Source organism: Anabrus simplex, chromosome 1 (genome assembly GCF_040414725.1).
Source record: "Anabrus simplex isolate iqAnaSimp1 chromosome 1, ASM4041472v1, whole genome shotgun sequence".
Taxonomy (NCBI): domain Eukaryota; kingdom Metazoa; phylum Arthropoda; class Insecta; order Orthoptera; family Tettigoniidae; genus Anabrus; species Anabrus simplex.
Window position 1 is genome coordinate 588,187,341 of NC_090265.1, and position 10,551 is coordinate 588,197,891.

Consider the following 10,551-nt stretch of genomic DNA (forward strand, 5'->3'; position numbering starts at 1 on the left):
TACGGAAAGGTCTTCGTCGTCGTAAGCAAATTGACGATGCTGTAAAATAATGATTACAGATCTCTTCATATGGTTATGAGAGTGTGGAACTGAACTCACCTAACAAAAATATACATCATCATCTTCATCACTCGTCATCTGCATCCCTTGATTTTTCTGATGACGTCTGATCAATCAATCAATCAATCAATCAATCAATCAATCAATCAATCAATCAATCAATCAATCAATCAATCAATCAATCAATCTTGATTTGCATTTAGGGCAGTCGGCCAGGTGTTGTTTTCCTAGCCCTTTCTTAAATTATTGCAAATAAATTGGAAATTTATTGAAGATCTTCGTTGGTAAGTTATTCCAACCGCTAACTCCCCTTCCTATAAATGAATATTTGTCAAAATTTGTTCTCTCGAATTCTAATCTTATCTTCATATTGTAATCTTTCCTACTTTTAAAGACGCCACTCAAACTTATTCGTCTACTAATGCCATTCCACGCCATCTCCCCACTGACAGCTTGGAACATGCCACTTAGTCGAGCAGCTCGTCTCCTTTCTCCCAAGTCTTCCCAGCCCAAACTTTGCAACATTTTTGTAACGCTACTCTTTTGTCGGAAATCACCCAGAACAAATCGAGCTGCTCTTCTTTGGATTTTTTCCAGTTCTTGAATCAAGTAATCCTGGTGAGAGTCCCATACAATGGAACTATACTCTAGTTGGGGTCTTACCAGAGACTTATGTGCCCTCTCCTTTACATCCTTACTACAACCCCTAAATAATATCCGCATAACCATGTGCAGAGATTTGTACCCTTTATTTAGAATCCCATTTATGTGATTACCCCAATGAAGATCGTTCCTTATATTAACACCTAGGTAGGTACTTACAATGATCCCCAAAATAACTTTCACCCCATCAACGCAGTAACTAAAATGAGAGGACTTTTCCTATTTGTGAAACTCACAACCTGACTTTTAACCCCGTTTATCATCATACCATTGCCTGCTGTCCATCTCACAACATTATCGATATAATTTTGTAGTTGCTCACAATCTTGTAACTTATTTATTACTCTATGCATAATAACATCATCCGTAAAAAGCCTTATCTCTGATTCCAATTCTTTACTCATATCACTTTTATATATATATAAGAAAACATAAAGGTCCAATAATACTGCCTTGAGGAATTCCCCTCTCAATTATTACAGGGTCAGATAAAGCTTCGCCCAGTTTAATTTTCTGAGTTCTATTTTCTAGAAATATAGCCACCCATTCAGTCACTCTTTTGTCTAGTCCAATTTCACTCATTTTTGCCTGTAGTCTCACATTATCCATCCTATCAAATGCCCTAGACAGGTCAATCGCGATACAGTCCATTTGACCTCCTGAATCCAAGATATCTGTTATATCTTGCTGGAATCGTATAAGTTGAAATTCAGTGGAATAACCTTTCCTAAACCCGAACTGCCTCATATCGAACCCGTTATTAATTTCGCAAACATGTCCAATATAATCAGAAAGAATGCTTTCCGAAAGCTTACATGCAATGCATGGAAACTGGCCATAACTAGGGCACGTTTGTGATGATTTGGTCACGTCAAACGTATTGCAGAAGGAAGAATTGCACAACAATGGTTGCATACTGAGATTACTGGAAAGAGACCTGTTGGAAGACCTAGGAGGAGATGGCTGGACCAAGTGAAGGAAGATATCACATCCAAATGAATCAACTAGGATGAAGTCTTGAAGGGGCAGTGGTAGCCTACATGAATAGACTCAAATGGAGAGCGCTCGTAAACCACACCCGGGAAACTGGAGTGGAAACTTGATGATGATGATGATGATGATGATGATGATGATATCTATCACCCTTTTCTTTATACACAGGGGTTTTGAGAGCAATTGTCCATTCATTTGGTATAGCTCCTTCATGCAAATAATAGTCAAATGAGTACTTTAGATATGGTAAAATATCCAAACCCACTGTCTTTAGTATATCCCCAGAAATCTTATCAATTCCAGCTAGTTTCTAAGCTGCACTTGTTTTAACAAATCTAAGATCTTCCCACGGGACCTCATGGAAAACAATATTTTTCCATACAGCTTAGTCCAAACCTTACTCTCTTTGTTCTTAATTTTTTAACCTGACCGAACACGCGCTCGACTTCTGTATTTGAATGAGACAAAGTTAGAGCCGAAAGAGCAAACGAAACGAATTCTAAATAGGGATTTTCTACTACAGCATCTTTATACTACGTTCTAGCCAGGATTCAGTCGAGGAGGACCTATTTACCCACTTCTGAAAACTTATATTCCTTCACTAATTTTTCACTTTTTCAACACTCCTTTCAAATCCTGAACCTAAATCTGTTACGCTATTTAGCTGCGACACTTAGTAGTGGAATTTTTCTAAGGATCCGAAGTTGTTAAGCAGCAGATTTTGAATTTCATTAACTATACTTTTTTTTGTAAAATTGGCAATTGCTATTTTCTTTGGTGCCATGTGATAAGTGGAATTTTTCATTTCATTCTCAATTCATTAATCAAGATATGCCATGCAGGTAAGGGAGACGAACATGCGAGAAAAGTCGAATCGGTACTGTTGGCGTTCATTTATGAAAAATGGATGTTCAATTACTTTTACTGCCGAATCTCGAATTAAACATTATTAGTTAAATTGTATTTTGTCAAATAGCTATATTTACATAAAAACAAAAAATAAAAAAATATTATACCCATCGCGCATACCTACCTTTTAGAGCCCATGTCCCATGGATATTTCTCACTAGACTGAATATTTTTTAACAGTTCCTTTTGTTGACACAAATATTTAAAATAGCTTTTGCGATTCATATCTCTAAAATTAAATTTTGCCATTGAAATCCCTTTCACAAAATCAACTGTCAGTCTATTTCTCTCCTTTGTCCACTGTGATTTATTAAGGAGAACAATCTCTCAACACGACCGTTATGGGCTGGCCCTCCAAAGAACTGCGTAATCGAATCGATTGCAAGCGATGCAAATCGATATTCTCAGTTTTGCTAGCATAACAGATCGATTGTAAGCGAATGACAAAGGATGTAATTCAATGTTCGATGCAAATACGGGTTGAAACAAAAATCAAAACATCTTACTTCCCAAAAATAAAACATGCGGACATTAGCAGAGAACGTAAAAATGGTCGCGGACGCTACATTAAAAGTCGAAAATACGGTCAGGTCCGCATTTGTATGGTAATCCTACCCAAACTAGAAATATTAAAACCTGTTGCTACACTTGAAAATCGCGATAACAATGTCCAAAGTAAATATGGCTACAAATGGCCAAGTTAGGAAAATAAAGTGGCCAAAATGCCACTAGTGGCTTTCTCGAAAATTTATGGCTAACTTAATATGCAAAATGGCCACATTTAACTACACAGTCAACCCTATACCCCACACATGCTTCAACTTGCTCGCCGATTACCTGTACACGCACAGAAAAAAAAAAGCAGTCGACACTGGAGTGGAGACGATACAGGAATGAAAATTCTACCACACACGGACCGTCTTACCTGTCATCAATAAATAAACTCCTGCATGCACAGAAAAGTCAGTCGAGACAGATATACTTGGAGAAGATACAGAGATGAAAATTCTACCACGCACCGACCGCCTTACCAGTCATCAATAAATAAACTCCTGCATGCACAGAAAAGTCAGTCGAGACAGATATACTTGGAGAAGATACAGAGATGAAAATTCTACCACGCACCGACCGCCTTACCAGTCATCAATAAATGAACTCCTGCCGTTCCTAAAGTTGAAGAATGGACTGAAGTTGATACCATGCAAGAAAAACGGACGCCAAGGAAGGTACTTCAGCCTTTTGAAATGTTTACGGTTTTTTAATTGTCTTTGTTCCTTGATGTCAATAGCAATTTTGTAAATAGAGGAAAGGCAAGCAGCAGTTGTGGTTCCTGTTTTAGCAGTGGGATATATACTTAAAAAGGAGAGAAACGCGCAATAAACCATAATTTACATAGGGAAAAGATTAATGTCGTTATCCTCAACATAAGAGCCTCCGTGGCTCAGGTGGCAGCGCACCGGCCTTTCACCGCAGGGTTCCGTGATTCAAATCCCGGTCACTCCATGTGAGATTTGTGCTGGACAAAGCGGAGGCGTTACAGGTTTCTTTCTTTCCGGGTACTCCGGTTTTCCCTGTCATCTTTCATTAGAGCAATACTCTCTAATATAATTTCATTTCATCTGTCATTCATTAATCTTAGCCCCACAGGAGTGCGACAGGCTTCGGCAGCCGGCACAATCCTTATCCTCGCCGCTAGATGGGGCTTCATTCATTCCATTCCTGACCCGGTCAAATGACTGGAAACAGGCTGTGGATTTTCACCCTCAACATAAGTTTTGCAATATATTTACTGCCGTAACATAATTTTCAGATGTTATGTTGTATTACATTTACTCACACGAATTCAATAAAAATGATAGCAATGCAACGGACATTCATATGCGAAGTCGTCGCCATAAGACCTATCTCGCCCAGGCGGCCTCACCTGTTATGCTGAACAGGAGCCTTGTGGGGGAAATGGGAAGATTGGAAGGGATAGACAAGGAAGAGGGAAGGAAGTGGCCGTGGCCTTAAGTTAGGTACCATCCTGGCATGTGCCTGGAGGAGAAGTGGGAAACCACGGAAAACCACTTCCAGGATGGCTGAGGTGGGAATCGAACCCAGTTCTACTCAGTTGACCTCCCGAGGCTGAATGGACCCCGTTCCAGCCCTCGTGCCACTTTTCAAATTTCGTGGCAGAGCCGGGAATTGAACCCGGTCTCCGGGGGTGGCAGCTAATCACACTACCCACTACACCACAGAGGCGGACGCTCTCGTTATATTACTAAAGATAATTTGCTTGTTTTCAGCCGATTGCTTTCTGTGTCAAATGTGTACAATGTCCATCTGAAATTATTTTTAAAGTTCTTTATATTTTTTACATTGTTTTATTCCTAATGTTCTCGTCAGAAAGCTATTGCAGCGTTGCGTTTAAGGAACAAGTCAAGGGGTTGAGAGTAAGGAGATGACTGAAATGAGAAAATATAAACTAAACTGAAGTCCCAAGGGTGTTGAATTCTTTAAAAGCACAACTTCGATTTCTCACCAATACTTATAAGTTAGTAAGTGAGAGCCTAACCATCTGCAGCCCCTCGATCGGTATTTGTTTTTCCATTTTAAAAAAAGCAAAGCAAGCAAGAAATTACAGGCGATAGTTAATATCGTGATCATAGCCACGGGACCTCCGGCATTGCGTGTAATCCGGACTACTTTCCATTTCAAAAAAAAGCACGTGCATTAGCCGGGTTTCGAACCACGGCCGCCTAATGAGATGCCACTTGGCCAGCACTCCCAGATATGAGAAGAGGCCTGTGTATAAATCTGACGTATAATCTCGTGTAGCCTCTCTTCCTCATCTACCCTACTGAGTGTCCGTGCCTTATCCAGTTCGCTGACATGTTCAATCACCTGCTAGTTCACGATATGGCTGAGCTGTGTTACCGAACAAATTTGCTTATCACTGTTCATGTTTTGATCCAGGAACATGACGAGCTCTAGTACTGCGACATTATCAGTATCACAGATCTAGTAAAATAAGCTAAATATTTCTGTTAAGTATCTTTGAGATATAGGCGACCATTATCAACGTGGTTACGGTTTCTCGGTGGGCTATTTCGGAGAACCAACAACAACATTCACATGCAATAAATACACAGCTCAGTATAATTTCTGGCGAAATATAGTGTTTACAGTGCACTATGACTTCTGGTATGGACTAGGGCAGTGATGGCAAACCTTTACCGACTAGCGTGTCAATTAAAGTCTTGTTCAATTTTTACCGTCTAGTGTGCCATCGATTATTTTCCTATAAAATCATCATGAAACCCCTCGTTTGACTTAATTAAGGTATTACATTTTATTACATAGAAATCCATTCGACTGAATGTTTCATCATTTTATTTTGCAAACATCAGTGAAACTTACATTTTAAAAGTCCGCCTCCATGGCTAAATGGTTAGCATGCTGGCCTTTGGTCACAGGGGTCCCGAGTACGATTCTCGGCAGGGTCGGGAATTTTAACCATAATTGGTTAATTTCGCTGACTCGGGGGCTGGGTATATGTTTCGTCTTCATCATCATTTCATCCTCATCACGACGAGCAGGTCGCCTATGGACGTCAAATCAAAAGACCTGCATCTGGCGAGCCGAACTTGTCCTCGGACACTCCTGCCACTAAAAGCCAAACGCCATTTCATTAACATTTTAAAAAACGTTAATTTTAAGGATAAGGTCTATTTTTCTTCAACATTTGTAAAAAATATGGCCTTAGAATCAATTTAGCCATATGTAAGTAATGTTAATATGTGCTATGTTGCTAGATTTTCGACCTATTTATTACATGTTAAAAACATTAAAATAAGTTGCCTAACGTGTTTACGTGTTACCTAGTGGCACGCGTGTAATAGGTTCGCCATCCCTGGGCTAGGACAAGTTTGTTGCTTTCATAGATCTGTCTCAGTATCATCTTTGGCTTTGACATTATGAAAGTGAGGTCTAGTAATACCATTCTTTGCGCAGCCAGTCCCTGTTATGAGTATTGTGAAGATGTCACACGTAGGGTCAGCTGGCGTGTGCATTTTAGTGGACTTATATTCAAAGGTATAGGCTGATTCGGAGAGGCAGGCGACGGGAAAATACCTCATCCTCATTCTTCTGGTACTCATTTTCAATTACGCCTCGGCTGCCTATGACAGCTGATGGTGGAGCTGTTGGAGATCCAACCAGCTTTCAGGCTAAGGACGTGACATACTGATATTATGAAGGCCAGGTAATCTTATTGTTTGGGGACACAACAACTTTGTTTCTAAAGGAGCCTCTCACGGTTGTCACGAAATCAGAGTGTAGGTTGGCTTCATGAAAATTATCCTCACGGGCTCTGAACTTGCGAGCGTGGGTGACGACCGCGGGTTCCCTAGCTGAGTCTGACATTGATTTCCACTAACTTGTGTCAAGTTCCTCATTGTCAGCTTTGCTACCCGACCTCCCTTGGCCAAATCTTGTTCTGTTCCGACTCCGATGATATTAAATTTGCGAAGACTTGCAAGTCTTTCATTTACACGCCTTTAGTGGCCCTTCTCTTCTTTTCTTTCGATACCTTTATTCACGTACAAACATGTAATATTGTTGTTTCGCGTATCCAGTTGACAAGGCAATACGACGAACTAGGAAGCATATAATCTCTTTTACATTCTTCATACGGCGACGGTTAGCTATGTTAGCACGTGAAAGTAACAGCGGACTCTCCTATACTTAGCCTTTTCCATTAATTGATTTACTTCTCTCAGACTGGTTGTATTTATCATTTCATTCACTAATGACTTTCAACTATTTAAGGAAAATTATTAAAAGCACTTATTCGTTTATACTTCTTTATATGGAAAATTCAGGCCAGCTGCCAAGGTAAAACGTCGGAAGCTTGCCTTCCCTAAAAGTAGCAGGTATTGACCCACATCAAACCAGGGATTACCCATTTTTAAAAGAAACACACACACACACACACACACACACACACACACACACACACACACACACAAGTTTGTACATATGCACAAAATAAAATTTCAAAAGATAACAACCAATAATAGCACAGGCCGCAAACACAATCCAGAAAAAAGACGATGGAGGTAAAGAAAACTCAAATAGCTCACCTTCGAACTGAATATGTAACGTCACGTATGTTCTGTGCTGGATTTTGTTAACGAATTGTTTAATTGTATACTGAACCTCCAGACTTTAGAAGAAAATCAGCAAAGGCACTTTCGCAATACGGAGGTTCACGACTCATTCGTATATAGGGTTAGGTCTACATATTACACCTCAGTAACGCGCTTCAAATCATGCAAATTACCAGAGCCTGATTTTTAAGTGGGTTCGAATCCCACTGTCAGCAGCCCTGAAGATGATTTTCTGTAGTATCCCTCTTTCATACCACCGAGCTCGATAGCTGCAGTCGCTTGAGTGCGGCCAGTATCCAGTAATCGGGAGATAGTGGGTTCGAGCCCCGCTGTCGGCGGCCCTGAAGATGGTTTTCCGTGGTTTCCCATTTTCACACCAGGCCAATGCCGGGGCTGTACCTTAATTAAGGCCACGGCCGCTTCCTTCCAATTCCTAGGCCTTTCTTATCCCATCGTCGCCGTAAGACCTATCTGTGTCGGTGCGACGCAAAAAACAAAACCTCTTTCATACCAGGCAAATGTCCGGCTCCATGGCTAAATGGTTAGCGTGCTGGCTTTTGGCCACAGGAGTCCCGGGTTCGATTTCCGGCAGGGTCGAGAATTTTAACCATCATTGGTTAATTTCGCCGACACGGAGGCTGGGTGTATGTGTCGTCTTCATCATCAGTTCATCGTCATCACGACGCGCAGGTCGCCTACGGGTGCCAAATCAAAAGACCTGCATCTAGCGAGCCGAACTTGTCCTCGGCCACTCCCGGCACTAAAAGCCATACGCCATTTCATTTCACCAGGTAAATGCTGGGGCTGTATCCTAATTAAGGCCACGGCCGCTTCCTTCCCGCTCCTAGGCCTTTCCTATCCCATCGTCGCCATAAGACCTATCTGTGTCGGTGCGACGTAAAGCAAATAATAATAATAATAATAATAATAATAATAATAATAATAATAATAATAGACTAATAATAATAAATGAATGAATGGTTAATGTGCCATGCTGCTTAACTAATCAAGAATAAGTAATTGTTTTTTTAAATGTGATTGAGTTGGAATGTGTTTTCAATTGCTGGTTAAAAGTATTATTGGAATAGAACAGCCTTTTAGAACGAGGATGATATACCTTTACCATTGGCTGTTCTTGATGGTATATTTATCAGGCGGTTCAGACACATGGGTCACCCATGGGTGTCACTTCGAAAGACCTGCACCAAGCCCCTCCGACGGTCACACGCTATTATTATTGGATGGTTAAGAGGTCCATTCCAACCATGAAAATAAGACTACTCAATAATACATGTATTAAATACTTTATTAGAAACTTCCAACATAGATTTGAGTTTATAGGAGCAACACTGACGAGTTCTGCGAGTGCGTCTGAAGTCCAGATTTTCGCTCGGGGAAAAAAAAAAAAATCTTTTATACTAGATTGTGAATTTTGGGTGCGTTATGCATCATCCAAATTCCTATTTTTTCCTGAGCACGTGCGATGTTGCCAATTACAATGTAGTCACATTCCCTAAAATACAGTTTCTTCTAGTAGGGTAAAACAACCTAATTATTGTGATTTTGTCCTAAAAGGATTTGTCAACCATTTTCCGGCTTCTTGGTTGAATGGGCGATGTACTGGCCTTCAGTTAGAAGGCTCTGGGTTCGATTTCAAGGCGAACCGAGTGTTTTAACTGCGTATGGTTAATTCCTCTGGTTCGGGGACTGGGTATTTCTGTGCTCGTCTTAATGCACTGCTCTTCACCTACACACAGCACGCCACACTACTAACCACCACGGAAACACGCAATAGTGAATACATCCCTCCACATAGGGTTGTTTTCAGGAACGACATCTGAACGTAAAACTGGGCCAAATGCACATCAAATGCCGACCCTAATAAACTGGGGAAAAGATCAGGAAGGATCACTACTGCGATATTCAAGATGCTCACGACCTTTCTGGAGGGGAAATAGAAGGACGTAATAATGCGATAGGGAGACAAAGGCAGATTCATGGACGAGATAAAGGCAGGAAGAAAAATACAGTGACAGAGCTCGATAGCTGCAGTCGCTTAAGTGCTACCGGTAGCCAGTATTCGGGAAATAGTGGGTTCGAACCCCACTGTCGGCAGCCCTGAAGATGGTTTTCCGTGGTTCCCCATTTTCAAGCCAGGCAAATGCTGGGGCTGTACCTTAATTAAGGCCATGGCCGCTTCCTTCCCACTCCTAGCCCTTTCCTATTCCATCGTCGCCCATAAGACCTATCTGTGACGGTGCGACGTAAAGCAAATAGCAACAACAAAATACAGTGAAGTGAAGAGACTGGCCCTAGAAAGAAGGAGTCTGTAAGCCCACCAACCTCTGGATTGAGGAGAGAAAGGAGGTAGTGTGACGATGTTTACATGGGATATTCTCAAAATAAGAGCCAACATAATTACTAAATTTCATTAGGAACAAAACCGATCTTCCCTGATATCCATGTCTTATGAAGGAGATATCACTAATAATGATATTCCATAAATATTCAAGTTTCTAATAGCTATTTTCTCGTCGTTGACCCAGAGTTGATGGACAGGGCCGCCATTGGACATACTTTACCTACATCAACACCTAATCAGAATGTAAATGTTAGAGATAAAACCGAACTATGCAAAAATAGGGCATGACTACATGATTTATCAACTCGACGAGTTCTAAGACCTATGTAAAATTCGAATTTCTCTCACTTTTGTGAAGTTAATTGATAAATTCCTGGTTATCTGCAACATACCGGTAAAAATGATATATTT